Below are 16039 nucleotides of genomic sequence, written 5' to 3'. Positions count from 1 at the left end.
ATCTTTGGAACCGTGAACCGTCATGCTTGTCACTTTCATCCTCTCCTTTCACAAACTACAGGGGAGTTGCGGCCGCGAGATACGATACGGGCCCTTTTCGCCAACGACGCGAACATCCTTTAGTTCGTTTCGGCGCGATGCCCGCAGCGCGGCGGCGAGAAACGACGAGTCGGGCCTCTTGGTCTCTTGAGTATGCGGTCGTTGGGAACGTTGGGTGCACGGTGGAAGGGAAGGAAGGTCAATCGAACCCTGGTAGTTTCTCTCGGTAACGATAAGTGTATGGGTAGTCTCTTTCTCTTTCTACTCGGCCGGTTACTTCTCCTTGTTTCTTTTTCTTTCCTTCTTCTCTCCTTCTTTCTTACTTTATTTTTCTACTTTTTTTTCTCGTTGGATTTACCGCGGTGCTTGGACCGTCGCGTCCCAACTTTATTTAATGCGAAATTCATACGGACGCCGAGGAGATAAGCGCGGCCGCAGTTGCGATTAACGAAACACTGACCTTGACAGTGTCACAATTAATACGGCATTGCGTTTATTTCACAAAGTGAACGCCGTCTAGCCGCGGTATGGGTCGGGACATCGTATACCTATTGGACACGATGTAGACGGAGATAGAAAAGAGAGAGAGAGAAAAAAAAAACTTAAGGGTACGCGGTACACATATCGATACTATGATTCACAGTTGAATCTGTAAATCTTAAGTTACATGGCGAGAGTTTAGTCATAGTAATAAAATAGTCGAGCGATTTTCAACCGATTGCGGCACAACTTCTATTCTAAATCGTTGTCGTCGATGTACGCATTATCGATGATCTCTCGTTATTGAGGCTTATCGTTGCGTACGAGTACCGTAATTACACTTGCTGCTGGGTATAAGGTGGTATTTAGATCGTAGCTCCAGTTGCGCCGCGCCGGTGCGATTGTTAGCCGTGCGCGTTACCACTCTAAATGGTAATGCCAACACGACCGGGATGCTTGAGGGCTGGCTAGCAGGCTGTTACCGGAACGCAACCACCGTTGCATTTAATATTTCTACTAATGTACAAATCACCGCTGCAACTATTTTTAGCTAACGTCGTACGGAGTATCGAAAAACTTCGAATTTGTGTAACTCGCGATCAGTTAGGCTGCGCATGAAACAAAGAGCGATGAATCTTCATTTCCAATGTCGCAGATAACGGTAAAAACAGGGGATCCCAGCTTTTTATTTGAAACGTATCCCGCAGTCTCGTCTCGCGTTACGCGATATGTAAATCGGTCAAAGTCACACCCGTGCAATATCGCAAAGGTGACGATGTACGAAAATGTACAGGATGTGTACCTACCGTGACTCCGCGGAACCGTTATGAAGATTCTTTAAAGCGTTGAAGAAGAGTACCTAGGTGCGCTGCGATTATCGCAATGTTGAGACAAATTTCACGCAATACCGTTCCGATCTGCATTTTATCATCGGTTTGGAATCCTTCGTAAATCACACGGCACCGGCGCGTCGGGGCAATGACGAGACCGACGATGAGGACGAGGAGAGTCGACGAGCCAACGGAACGAACGAACGAATCCAACGAACGCCGCCCCGCACACTTAACCGTCTAGTCGATGTAGGTACACGTATACCGTCACCCTCACCGTCACCGTCACCGTCACCGTCACCGTCACCGACACCGAGAGCCGAGAGGCGAGCGACGAGACCGAATGAGAAGGGAAACGGCTGCAGGGGGAGCCTAGGGGGACACCCGGGACGACGGCTGCGGCGGGGCGCGATGGGGGATCGGGGGGAAAGAGGGGGAGGAGAGCCCAACTGCCGCTGGCACGACGGTGGAAGCGAGGCCCGAGCAAGCAAGCAAGGCAGGCCGGCGACGGGGAGCGACTTCGAACCGAGGCAGGCAGGCAAGCGAGCGACCATCTTGTGTGTGCGATGCAACACTCGGGAAGAGACACTACGAACCGAGGAGCGGCCGCGGCGGGGTCATAATAATACCAAATTCACATTAATTTGAAAGAAATCGTTTTCTCGGCGGGAATTTTTGCGCGACGGCGCGTGTATCACGTGCGTGCACGTATGTAGTACGATGTATCTCTGTTGACGGTTGCGTAACACCGAGCACGTGGATAAACTTCTCGCGCGCGCGCGAGCGCACGTGTGTGTGTGTTTGTGTTTGTGTATGTGTGCGTGCGTGTTTACGTGTGTTTGTGACCACGTGGTTTGCGGCGCGAGTTTAAACTGTGTTTTGACGTTTTTCAAACGTGGCTAGAGAGTGGGTATTTTGATTCTTAAATACACAATCGCGCAAGTATTTTGTGCAGATTCTTTGTACTATTATACACTTGTTTGTTTTTTAATCAAAGGACGTTGTGACGTTGCGGTAGTGGTGCGGTGTTGTTAGTGGGAAGAACGCTGCAGAGGCTGAACAGCTGATCGATCGTTCAATCAGGCAATCGGCTTCCGCCCGAAGGATTATTATTATCGATGCGCTACGAGTTGGATCATCCTCGATATCGAGTCATTGTCATTAACTGGCCTCGCGCTGCTTGTAAGAAGTGTATGCGTATATATCTCTATATCTATACATCTAACTGCCGCTGTTGATCGGCTGAGAGAGAACCAGCCAGTCTCCGAGCTCCTCTTGATAAAAAGAAGGTCTTCTTTGTTCGTTGCCGCTGCAGTGTAAGAATCGCTGTGGAGTGGATAGCGCGAGGTGCCGAGGCGAGTTGAGTCGGTTGTAGCTGGCGAACTGCATCGATTGTGAGAAAGCTGGAGAAACAGCGAGAGTGAGAGAGGGAGAGAAGAATTCGAAATCTAAAGGTATTATACGGCAGCCACAGGTATAATACTTGAGGCACGTTGGTTCGCGCGTCGTTTGCTAAGCTCTCCGTTCTTCCTTCGCGGCCAGGTAACCCAAGTTTCGAGACCCGGCGCGGCGCAGCAATTTCCTTGTGCATATTATACCCCCACAGCCTGAGAACTCGAATATCCGAGGAGCCGTGCGGGGAATAACGGGGGGGAGGGAAGGAACGCCGTGGGCAGGCAGGCACGCGATTTCTTCTGTGTCATCTACATACATACATACATACATACATACATACATACATACATACATACATACATACATACAACGCGGTCTTATACCAGAAGTGACGTGTGCGCGGAGCTAGCAGCGGTGGACAACGTTAACCAGCGTGTGCCGTCGTCGTCGTCGTCGTCGTCGTCGTGCATTTATTATAGCGAGGCGTTGAAATCTGGAACGAACGCCAGCCAGTCGTAGTCGGAACGAGCGGCAGCCGAGCCGAGCGAGCCAAGCCCTTCGTACCGAGCTGAACGCGAGCGAGCGGCTGCAGAGAGATATTCGGTTCGGTGGGAAAGCCCAAAGTGTGCGTTGTTCGTACTCTCGTTTAGTTCGTGTTGGTGTGTCGTCGTCGTCGTTGGGTTGAGTATAACCGCGGACCCCGGTGCCACCGCCGCTGTCTGAGGAGCAGTTGTGTGTCTGTCTCTCGAGCTTAGACTGCTGTTGCTGCTGCTGCTGCTGCTGCTGCTGCTGCTGCTGCTGCACCGCTTTGCCGCTGCATGCGCTCAGTTTTGCCTCACGATCATCCTCCGTCTTTCTATACCTGCGTAAACCAAGTGAAATTGTTACATCTATTTACAGTTACGTGTTAAACTGCTAGCCGGCTTTAAGTACAGGAATAATCACACACACGCACATATATATATACACACACGCATCGTTGTTTCAACACATACCGAGGGAAGTGACTACATACTTGACCCCCAGGAGGCTCGGAGAGCTACTCCAAACGATCGACCATCGGAGAGCACACTCGCCAACGGTGTTGGAATTACTCAGGTAAAAATTCTCATCCTCAAAATACTATCCTACGCGTACACCTATCACCTATACGTCCGCGGTATCATTTCCTGCCAATCGAGAAACGATGAATTGCAATTGTGACACGCTGTTATCGACGTATCGCAAATACTTTTCACCGCGGAGCCTGCTCACAGCGAATGATAATTATATTATATTGCATGTATCTACGTTCGCATCGTTTTATCTATATACCTATGTACGTCGTTCTAGGACGACGAGCGTCGTCGGTTGATAGGTATATACATATATTATTACGATTCGGGCAAGATGCGAAACGAACGGACAAGCATAACGAGGGTATGTATACACGAATCGTTATAATTGCCGCGAGTCGTACGGCGGCGTTTCTGTCGCTGTGTGTCCACCACGCATATTTTTGTACGTGACGCACCTTTGATGCTTGGGCTTGGCTCACGGAGTTCTCTCGTCGGCTATACTCGCACAAGCGCAAATCACCACGTCCACCACGCACACGAGTACGACGTTTATACCGCACTCGAGGCACGTACGTACATGTCACACGCATGATACCTACGCTACCTCGCCCGCTTGGGCCTCCCCCCTCCCCCACCACCCCCTTGTCCCCCCGCACGCTTACATAAAAGTACACCGGCGTGGCGGAGAACCTTCGATATCACTCGCATCAACGCAACCCAACGGTCAGTGGTCGGGTCGTCTCGTTCGCGGACTGCCTCCCCTCACCTCACTTCCCCCCTTCACCTCACCGCCATATTCCGTTCCATTCCCTGCTTCGTCTTCTTCGTCTTCTTCTTCTTCTTCTTCTTCTTCTTCTTCTCTATACCAGCCGTGTAAAAACGCACAGGTAAACTGAACCGGCGAGATCGGCGAGCGGGCAGCCGGCAACAGCGAGACACGCAAGGAATACGCGGAATCTGTGTAGGTAGGAAAAATCGGGAGACACGTAGCTAAGTCGTTGTAACGAGATTATCGTAGTGGGAGTATTATTTATACCTGCGGCATGTACTCTCTCTTACCTAAGATATTCGATTTATACTTAGGCACGACCACGACGATATCGCGCTTGTACGGTGTGGATAATTTTGGCAGATGGATTACAGAGAGACGCGTACTGTATAGAGCAGGTCTTTCGTTTTCCATTTGTATGATTAGTTGGTGTTTGCTGTGTGCGTAACTACGCAAGTCGAACCTCCTGCTGCTGCCGCTGCTGCTGCTGCTGCTGCGGTAAGGATGGGAATCGGCGGACACGAACGAGCGATTCTTTCCCCATGGCTGGCTGGCTGCCTGCCTGCTTGCTTGCTTGCTTGCTTGCTTGCTTGCTTGCTTGCTTGCCTGCCTGCCTGCCTCCTCTCACCGTCTCAGTCTGATTCTGCACGCGTTAAAAAGCCGACAACCGGACGGACATTCTTCCTGAAACCCGTTCCGCGGCTCGGAAAGCCGGGACACGTACGGATGTAAGGATCCATGCGTGTTCGATGCCTCTGTGTGTGCTTGGGTTCGTCTGTTTGTGTGTGTACCTACCGGGCGCACACACGCGTCAGCGTTACATTCCCCTCTCGGGATCCCTTCCGTCTCCTCCTCCTCCTCTTTCTCATCCTCATTCTCATCCTCATCCTCCTTCTCCTTCTCCTTCTCCTTCTTCTCTTCTCCTCGACTCGACTCTATAGACCCCGACGACGACGACGACGACCAGAGTTGCGGGTCGATCCGTTGCCTCAAAAATATTACTCCTATATAGTCTCTTTTCGTCACGCTAGCTATGGAATTATCCGACGCGATCCTCCGTGGATACTACAGTAGTATATGATGTTGTATCCTGCAGACTACGTATATAATATATATATATATATATATATAGGTGTCATGTCTGATTAGATTATATGTGTACGTGTTAAATTCTTTTTCCGGTTTCGCGGGATTTCATCGTGACTCATTTCGTTGTTGGTAATGTCGTTACGATATGTACATCGAATGAGTAAATAAATGGTGAACATTGAACGAGTTTACTCACCTATTGACCAATGAATATACATGCATACATAACTGCTAGCATTTTGAAAGATATTTACTTAGTTGGGAGGGAGATGCATCTTAGTTTTTAGTTTATTTTTTTACCATATGCGTATGGAATTGGGCTTCGTTGCAATCGTTAATTCAAACGCGCCTGTCGCAATATGGGAAAATTACAGCCTCTAGTTTGATTTATGTCGAAGACCAAGTGCTTTTGGACTCAATTCGAGATCCGGCTCTACTCTCTACCACCGATACTCATTTCTGACGTAATTCGGCGATGAACTAAATTTCTTCGAAAGTAAATTCATCCTCTCGCTTAAATACGGATGTATCACCATTTTTTTTTTTTTTTTTTTTTTTTTTTTTTTTTTTTTTTTTTTTTTTTTTGCAGGTGTATTGGCTGAAAAGTATTAACTTATACGATAACGGATGTTTTTTTGTCGCTTTCATTTTTTTTCCTCTGTTTTCAATTCTGAATTGGGGAAATTTTTTACAAGTTTTACACAGTATTTGGAAGGATTTACTATTGAAGGTAAAAAACACGCAAAATCAGCGAACATATGTGGACACCGCTTGTTATCAACTTATGAACGAATTAGCGCCTATTTTGTCTCGGTCATCACCCGCGCATTTCGTGACGAAAAAGTACATATTGAATAATACTTTAATGATTATGGTACTAAGGTTATTTATGATGGAGATATTCGGTAACAAATACTGCAATTTTCTTGTACGCGAAAATTGCTCACCTTGTATCATTTGCTATTCACTTCTTTTTAATTCTGCAGTTTTGCCGCACGTTGTTGTCGAAGGATTAGAAAGGAAAAGTATGTACATGGTAAAATCCACAGTATACCCATGTAATGTGTATTGTGTGTGTATATATATATATATATATATATATATATATATATATATGTGTATACATTCTTCAACTTCAAAGTACAATGTATGATTTATTTTCATGCTTGTATTATCAGGGTGAAACAATGGAAAACCTTCCGATAATACTGTTGTTATTTCTTTTTCACTCACTATTAACGGTAATTGAGAATCACGAAGATAATCATCATACTATTTTGCACGTATGAAGATCGAATGTGTAACGTTTGCTTACAATTTGAGTCTGGCATTATAATAATAACGTGCTGTATAATACGAACAGCGTAGTGTCATCCCAAAAAGAGCGGTAATTAACTATATATATATATATATATATATATATATTTTTTTTTTTTGTTTATCTCTTTTCTTCTTTTATTCTTATTTTGTATACATACTTTTACCTTTGCTACTAATTTCAGATTATACGTGATATGCATGTTGATTTGTAAAGGTAGGACTGTAATAATAATCATGCGAAATATTTTTTTGTCGGTGCGTAGACTTACCTATATATATATATACCGGATTCAAGTAGTCTTGTACATAAAATAAATGTGATTAATAATAAGTTAATTATCCGCATTGGGTTTTACGTGTGTATTTCTGATACAGTGTGTTCGGTTTTATTTTAACACACTTTAAACGACAACTAACAACGCAGCCGGAATTGACTGCAGTTATTTTTAGCTGCGTTAAAGATACGGCTATTTGCCAATGTGCTTTGACGAAGTAGTGTAGTGTAGTAGTGCATGCATGTATTAATTCATCTATATGCTTAACTATAGTAAATGTCTTACACTCGTCTCTTCGGAGATAAAGTACGAAAGTTTTGCAGAGCGTTTTTTTTCGTTGCCATTATCGAAATCGATCAAATTCCGGTTGACATTCAATCTGAATAAGTTATAATCGGCGAAAGTGTAGAAGTGGGATATTATATCTCAAGTTTTAGTATATTTTACGATATGTGAAATTCATTGCTCTTTAATTGATGCATTGTTATTATATGCGCGGTTTGAAAAGTTTTGCAAGTAACGTTCGCAGGCTCGCACAACTTTCGCTGATTTACGAGCTACGCGGAATTTATTTATACACGGACTGTGGTGATTTATTTATTGCACGACGATGCATCGATCGTTGTGACGTTCGTCTTATTTAATCTGTTACACGAACACACGAGGACGACGAGGACGTATAGTCGACCGGCTGCAAGGATGGAAAGTCAATTAAAGTGTATTTCGAGTCGGAAAGTGATCGTCTGGATAATCGATAAATATGAATCACACTCTTAACAGAATGACGAAGATATGAAGGAGAAAAATATGAACGTTTTATTCAATAGCGGATTATACAAGTTTTTTTGAACATTTTTTTTTCTACTCTCGCCGAACGCCATTACATATATTGATATATACAGGGTGGGCTGAAAAAATGGGACCGATTTGAAACTTGAATAAAATCCAAATGTGTTGTCAAAATCCGATTAACAAGAGCGTGTAGCAGTGAATAAAGATTTTTCACATTTTCAAACGCGACACGAAGGATTCATTTTTATAGTTTCGAGAAAAATGAAGTTTTCGGAAATCGATCGACGCGTTCAGATTCTATTCGCGTTTCAAATCAGTCTAGTTTTCTTTGGCCCACCTTGTATGTTATATACCAGTACTTATACTCGTTTACGACCGGTTTCAACGATGAGGAGATGCAGGTTTGGAAAGCTATCGATTTCCCAGGGTTAATTGGGTTGGGTTGGGTTAGGTTGGGCGAATACGTCGAGCCGGGTCGAAGGGAGCAGGAGGGTTGGATGAAGCTCCTCCATTTTCCGCCCGTTCCGTGTCCCGAATTCGTTTCACTCTGGGGAAAAAATAATTTCAGCATCTAAATACCGTTTACTTTTCATTCTCATTCATTTTCGTCTCTCTTAAGCCAACTTTTTTCGTCGTTAAGTGTGTACTTATGGTTCTTGTTCATACTTATTACGAACTTCAACCTCACCATTGAACTTAGCTGGATTAAGTAACAGATTCTGTTGTGTTCTCTCCAACTCTTATAATTTATAGTACTCGTTTATCATCCCAATCCTTTTTTCACCGGACTCGAAAAGTCAAGATGTGAAAAAATTGATAAGTCAATTGTTGAGCCAATTTTTTGCACACCTTAGAAAATTCATCTCCTTTTTTTACTTCCTCGTACCTTTTTTTTTTTTTTTTTTTTTTCATTATTATTTTTCATTACCAATTCGGTATTAAACGTCAACATTTTAGATCGTTCGTGATGATTCAAATTAACCTTGCACATTCAATTGTAAACGCTTCTTATCCATCGATATCTGAACGATTGTCGATTATAATATTGCGATTTGCAAAAGTCACTGAACTATGACGTCATCACTATCACAACAAGGTCATCTCCAAATGAAACTCATGGTTAATCCTGTAATATTTCGGATTTGCGGTAGTTTTGTTCAATATTTAAGTATCAACTCTCGTTTTTTAATTTTCTTCATTTTCACGTCTTTTTGATATTTTTTTCTCTCGACAATTTAACCCCCCCCCCCCCCCCCCCCCCCCCCCCCCAAAAAGTCGCAGGTCGCCTATCCTCGTCATAAGCGCTGAGTCAGCCCGGTCCTTTCATCGCTTGTACCTACCCAACTCTGCGAATCGATAAATTCGCCGAATTAGGCAGCCATTAAAAGTTAGCGAGTGTAGCGTGGCGGGCCCCGTTTTCTCTCAACGTCGTCGTCGTCGTCGTCGTTTTGTAAACGCGCTCACCTTTCAGCCCTGCAGCTCCTCTCTTACGTATGTGTACGTATATCTGGAGACTAATCTCACCTGTTCGTTCCCCTGGTCCCTGGATCCTCGGCAAGTACTAACCGCACTCTTATTTCACTAGTACACGTATTTTCAATCGTGAATAAACCCGCTTCTTATCGGTGTTTTTATCTTTGATATGTATGTAACATATATCATGTAACATATATCTATATTACAATTTATGCCAACTTTTATATCATTTGGTATGGGTTTTGGACAAGTTCATTTTATCGCGGCGGCATGATTGAATTATCGTGTTTTTTTTATTGCTGTTACCGAGATGGTAATGCTTATTCCTGTTAAAGGTGTGACTGTATGTATAGTATACGTCATACAGTGAAAAATTAATGAGGTATACAAACGATTGTTACGATTTGCAGTTGCAGAATATAATCGTTTGAACTATGTATGCTTCGAAGACGGCAACGTCGGGGATGCTCTTTTTAATTTTTCACAATAAAGTTGACGAACGTCAACTAGCTATCAAAGTTGCAATATCGTGCACAAAGTGAAGCAATTCTATTTTGCAAGTTCCCAAAATTACGCGAAATCTTTTAAGATAAAAATGGCAACGGAAAGGTTTTTGTTGTTCGTTACGATCGAATATTTTTTAATATAGATAGAAAGGTTCAACAAACTCTTTTGATGTCATATTTTGCGTAGAATGTTGCACGGTTTTTAAATCTTTATCATCTAATCGACATTTCTCACCTTATCAATCTATAAGTGATCCATTTTTAGGATAGATTTGTTGTTTCGCTGCGGGATTTATAAAATTTTCTACAGAGTTCGGCAGATCTCATAATGATGGTAAGCGTACTCGCATTTTACTTAGGCAAACTCAATTCATTCTAAAGTTTTGAAATTGTGGTTTTATTCGATAATTTGATACGTTCGATCTCTCGATTCGTGGCCTATCTAAAAATAGGTTTATTTTTGTTGGACGGTGTAAAATGTCGAATTAAAATATGTGCACATTTTTCTTCTCCTCTTGAGTATTAACTCCGGCGATCAGTGATCATTAATTACATTCGATTTAGATTTTTTTTCAAAATTTTTCTACATTTTTCTCAACTCTTCCACTCAATGGATCGTGCATATTTCTATCTCTCCAGCCATGCATACATGCATGTAACGGCGGCTAGAGGATGGCTGTCCGAGTAGTTAAACTAACCTATTACAACCTGACCCTGAACCGACGTGACCTTTCTCAACCTAACTATAACCATTCGTTACCCTCTCTCCGCGGTTTTAAATAGATTTGACATGTTTTAACGTTCGACCGAGAGATAGATCAGACTATCATCCGGAAGTAACAACATTGAACATTTCTGTATTTGCTAACAGGTGCAATCAGATTTGATGAATTAATATGGAATACCGATGTTGAAGTTTTTAGTTATACAGAAAATTTAGTCGCAGGAATTTAATTTTTTGTCACACAACCGGTTGCAGAAATGCTGAATCAGTGACGAATTTCTGTCCTGCGATACAGGGACGGATTATATTTTGAAACTTTTTTTTGTTTTTTTACGTCGAAAGCTGTTTTTGCCTGAGTTGTTTATTCCATTCATTCGGAGCGTTGTTTATCCGCTATAAAGAATTCACGGATATAAATGCGATTTAATTTGATCCGTATTTCAATTTACGTATTTCTGGTCGTGATTTTCGACTCGTTGAAGGTTATTTTACGAAAGTTCGATGGTTACTACACACATACGTGTTCCGGACCAGAGGATATTTTTATCGTAGCAGTTTAGTTGCGATAGTATATTGAAATTTTGAGGATTCCGTTTTTCAAAATGCATAAATTACATAAAAAAAAGAAAAGAAAAATTAAATCGCTTGAGAAAGTTCGATGCGGGTTTTAAAATTGGGCCGACATCTGAAGGAAAACTGCTTTGGGACTAAATGCCCCAAAACATAGTCATTATACTCTAAATGATTAATTCACTCTGATTGTGATAACTCGGCGATAATATGACTTATACAGTGTATTCACATACGAGTACATGTTTATTCGTACTTATAGTGTCGTGACGAAAACATCAGGCTATTTAACGCTCGAGATGAATGATTATTATGATTATTAAATGCTGAAAAATGGCGTAATAGAGTAACCAAGCGAGATGATAATTCAGTGGTCATTTATTTCATTCAAAGTTTATACAGTGTTACAGTGCTCGGTAATTGTATACACGGTCTTCGTTTCTTATACCGTTTTTTTTTTTCTCTCTCCTCTCTTTGTTTATTCACGCGTTCATGCAGGCTTTTGTAAAAACCTGACGCTTGACGGCGGTGAGCTGTGCTTATATACCTATATTGTCGGCGATGCATCATTGAGTGTATAATTCGTGAATTAATTTAGTTGACGTTAGTCTTCTTGTTTTCAAATGGATAATAAACGGAACGGTATTGGTATGTTCTTAGGATTGGATATCTAATTGAATCCAAGTCATCTTATTCTGCTCGGAATTTTATTGTACATGCTTTTATCCAAAAAGCAAAACTGTATACCCGTAACTTGAAAAACAACTATCACCTTAAAACTGTTCTGTAATTGAAAAATAGATTTTTTTTTTTTTTTTTTCTCGAGGTACAGTCACGTTATAAGAGTTTTTTTTTAATGTTTTTTAAGAAGCCTCATAGACTTAAGCTAAATATCCCATACATCAAAACAAGTTAATGGTTTGACCATGTTTCTTGCGACGAAAAAAAAAAAATAAAATAAACTGTCTTGGTCCGAAATAATTTATTACTGATGCATGTGAATTCCAAATATCCTGCAAATATCCTGAACCTCATTCGCATGACCGTGTCAATGTAAGAGTTTCGTCATAATGTAAGGAAAACGTGGTGTAGAAAAAAAGATTACGTGACTACTGTTAGAAACCATGTTTCCTCCCCGACTTGTCAAAGTTACGCGATGTGGAATCCGGTCGTCAACGGTTCTTGAATACCTACGCGTAGTAAACTACGATAATACGGAGTACTTATACAGAGTGATTTTCTGTCGACCTAATGGTCCGTCGTCTGCTATAGTTTAATGCCCATGCGCTAAAATCCGAGAGTAGTTGCTTGCCAGGGTTACCAACCTTCGCGAATTTAAACTTAAAAATTTTTACAGTCGTCAATGGCAGTCGGGAGGTAAGATAGGAGAAGACGAAACTCAAGCCTGCGTGCCGGCAAAAATTGGGCCCGTTTTGGGCACAAAGTTAGTAGTACCGATTTCCTCCACTCGCCCCGTTCGTGTTCTTCGGTCGTTCGAAATGTGTAAACCAGGCGGCTGTCAACACTCAATATTCATAATATTTGAACGACTAAAGAACACGGACGCAACGAGCGGCAAAAATCGGTACTACTAACTCGGTGCTGAAATCTGGCGTAACTTTGTACTCCGGATTTTCGTCTCCCTCTATCTCAGAGATACTTCCTGGGCTTGCCGTTGTTCATCAACACCGACAGCTGTCAAGATATTTGAGGTTACGTAAATGGCGGCGAAAATAAGTCGTCTGGATTTACGACTGTTGGTCGCCCTGACAAACAACTGCTTTCGAATTTCTCAGAGCATTTGCATTTAAACCATTTCAGAGGACGGATTATTCTGGTCGATAGATAATCGTTCTGTATAACACGACTAAGTTTCGGTCAAACCATCGGTCGTTAAAGAAAAGAGCGATTTATTCGACCTGGATCTCGGCTGGTACGTCAGGTTTATATTCTGACCATCCTGCACAGTCTACGCACGTGCTACGTATAGCATACGAACGAATCGTACATCGTAAACGTATGTAGGTATAACGGAGAGATGTGTGTGTCAGACTCGTATCACCTTTACCGCAGGTATAGGCTCGGCGTGGGCAAGTCTCCTTTCTTGCTCTCGATCTCTCCCTTAAGGAAGAGAACCTTTACATAGAGACGCCAGATTCGTTCTATGGTGTAAGGAAACAAGCTGTGCTTGATGAACGGAGTTGCGCAGTAGCCAAGTCACGTGATGCCCACATAACGTCACGACAAAAATTTCGATTATGGTGTTAAAAGTACAGCATAATTATCTTTGTAACCAAATATTTAACATTTGAATATTATTCATTCATCGAATTAGATTCGGTGAACGTGAAAATGAATGGATGTTTTATAGCTTTTATAAATAGTTGTAAAAATGACGTCATGTGGAGCCAGAATTTTAAGATCCCAGGCGTAGGGTCGATGGAATATAAACACGTGACAGACTGTACCTAACCTAACCTAACCTAACCTAACCTAACTAACTTTATCAGAACTGAATCAAAGTTTTTAACCTTTCTTTCTATTTGGTCACATTTTTCTTCACTTTCTTATAAGGATTTTGGAAGTTTTTCTTTTAATTACTCTTTTTGGCTCGCTGTTTTCAGGTAATCTTATTTTAATATCTTGTCTTATATCCTATCTTAAGTTTAGAATTAGCTTATATTTGAACTTAAAATCATAAAACCTCCCCATTTTCTTAAACCTCATTTTAGTCGTTCTGTTTCTTCTGTTCTTTGAGTTTATGGAATCGAACAATGAAAGCATTTCTTGCCGAGTGGACCATTTTCGATTTGACCCATTTCTTGTTCTTTGTTTATATAACGTTGACCAAAATGACTGAAAGACTCGTAAAAAGTTTGTTTAGATTGTTTTTACTTTCGTTTATATTTATAATGTGTAGTGGATAAATTATGTAGAATAATGTGCCCGGTTACAAGAAATACTCGCCGCAAGTTGAAGAGAAATTATAACCCAGTTGACAAGGAAAGATCCTACAAATCAATTTTTTTTTTTTTTTTTACTATATCTCACTTCCGTGAATATTATCGTCGTCGGACGCGCATCAATGAGAGAAACAGTTCGATGCTGTGACTTCAATTTTCATCCCGTATTTTTTTTTATCACCCGTTTATGTTACTGTTCTATGGCGGATTTTTTCTGAATTTTATGTCGAATTATTTGGATAAAATAAAATTAATTGTCGGATTCTTTTTGATACTTTTGGTAGAGAAGTATCAGGCCACCAATAAACATGAAGCATTTGTTAATTTTCAATTATAACGATAATTGTATTAATGTTGAATATTCGTTAGATGCTTCAGAAATTTTAACTCAGTCAGAATTCTCAATCTTATGTGAAAACTGGTTTCACGTATATAAAGAAGTAAGAAATCGAAAGGAGTATCTGAATATCTACAGTCAAGTTATGTTTCAGAATTTCTAGAGCATTCCCACGCTAATAGAGTTGAATCATTGATGCGAACAAACGAACAGTCTCCCGTATAATCTTTCTCGATTTCGTAATATCAATTTTTCAATCATCCAACCGACAACAGAAATAAGTATCAAAATCTCACATCCACGCTTTTCTTCCTAAGTACCTATAAAAGTAGTCCCCACGTATAATAGTGATAACATTATTACTATCATCATTCAATAACTCAGTTTCTTACTGGTGAAAGCACAGTAGATCACTTGAAATTATTGTAGTGACATTTACAACTTATCATAAAAAATAGAAAATTTAACCGATACCTTTTGCAACAAACTACAAAAACATTTATAAGAATATGGTGTATAAAATTTTTCTCGTACAAAGGGCTCAATTTTTTGCTGCACTCCAATTCAGTCTGATCAATTGTTCTCACGCTTTCATTGCACGTATAACATACCGTGTATGGAATGTTTTCCTCTTCGTTTAATTTTGGTATCGGATTTCAAACGATCGAATAGATTTCCGTACAATTTTTCTTCCGTTGCAGCGACGTTTTTTTCTCTCTCCCTCCCTCTTTCTCTTTCTCCGCATTTATAATATGCACCTAGAGCACCTTTTCATTCGTTTCGTTTTAACTATGCAACCCTTGTTTGGTCGATGTGTGTGACGGAAGCTCTCCTGTCTCTCGACCTCGTCTTTCTCGTGCAGGGGAACAGCCATATGTATGTACTAACACGGCCATATGCATAATATAACTCGGCGACTCAACGACGCAGTGATCTTTTTTTCTCTCGGTAACCACGACGCTTGTTCTACATTTTATATTTATAGTCTTTACAAAACCTCCTCGACGCTAAAAAACTATCGACAACGCGTGCGAGCAATATTTTAAGTAAATTGATGAAATTCTTACTGCACTTTCTTAATTCCTGTAATATATATATATATATATTAACGTGTTTCGCATAAGCAAAGTTTTAAATCTTAGAACTTTTTCTGGAAACTTCATATTAACATACAGCTGGAATGATTAGATATGTAGTCGAGTGTCAGTGGAGATGTTACAGTTTGTGTAAAAACTTGAAAAAGTTACTTTGTTCGTGATTTTTTCTTTTCGGGTTATTTGCCATGAAAAAAAATATTTTCTAGTTTCTCACAACATTTAGAGGTTAGGTTAATAAGTTGAAATGTTGTTATTAAAAGCTTGGAAAAATTGATGAATTTAATTGCGAGCACTTTGTGCGATACATAACATCCATCAA

General features: G+C 41.1%; 1 protein-coding gene across 12 annotated transcripts in view; it reads left to right on the top strand.

The window, feature by feature from the left end:
• LOC124408517 (bromodomain adjacent to zinc finger domain protein 2B-like) overlaps positions 1 to 16039 on the top strand; it is a 103883-nt gene that overhangs the window by 27623 nt on the left and 60221 nt on the right. For 5 of the 12 annotated variants that reach the window (XM_046885492.1, XM_046885491.1, XM_046885490.1 and 2 more), the window contains exon 1: positions 3640 to 3842. The exons of 1 other annotated variant lie outside the window; for it this stretch is intronic. The gene's annotated coding sequence lies outside the window, so the exon portion shown is untranslated. Of the gene's footprint in view, positions 1 to 3632; positions 3843 to 16039 lie in introns of those variants that run through there. 6 more of the 12 variants (XM_046885488.1, XM_046885482.1, XM_046885485.1 and 3 more) reach the window with 5 other exon arrangements.

Source organism: Diprion similis, chromosome 8, assembly GCF_021155765.1.
Source record: "Diprion similis isolate iyDipSimi1 chromosome 8, iyDipSimi1.1, whole genome shotgun sequence".
Classification (NCBI taxonomy): Eukaryota; Metazoa; Arthropoda; class Insecta; order Hymenoptera; family Diprionidae; genus Diprion; species Diprion similis.
Note: the sequence above shows the minus strand (reverse complement) of the source record. Positions and strands in the feature narration are given on the sequence as shown.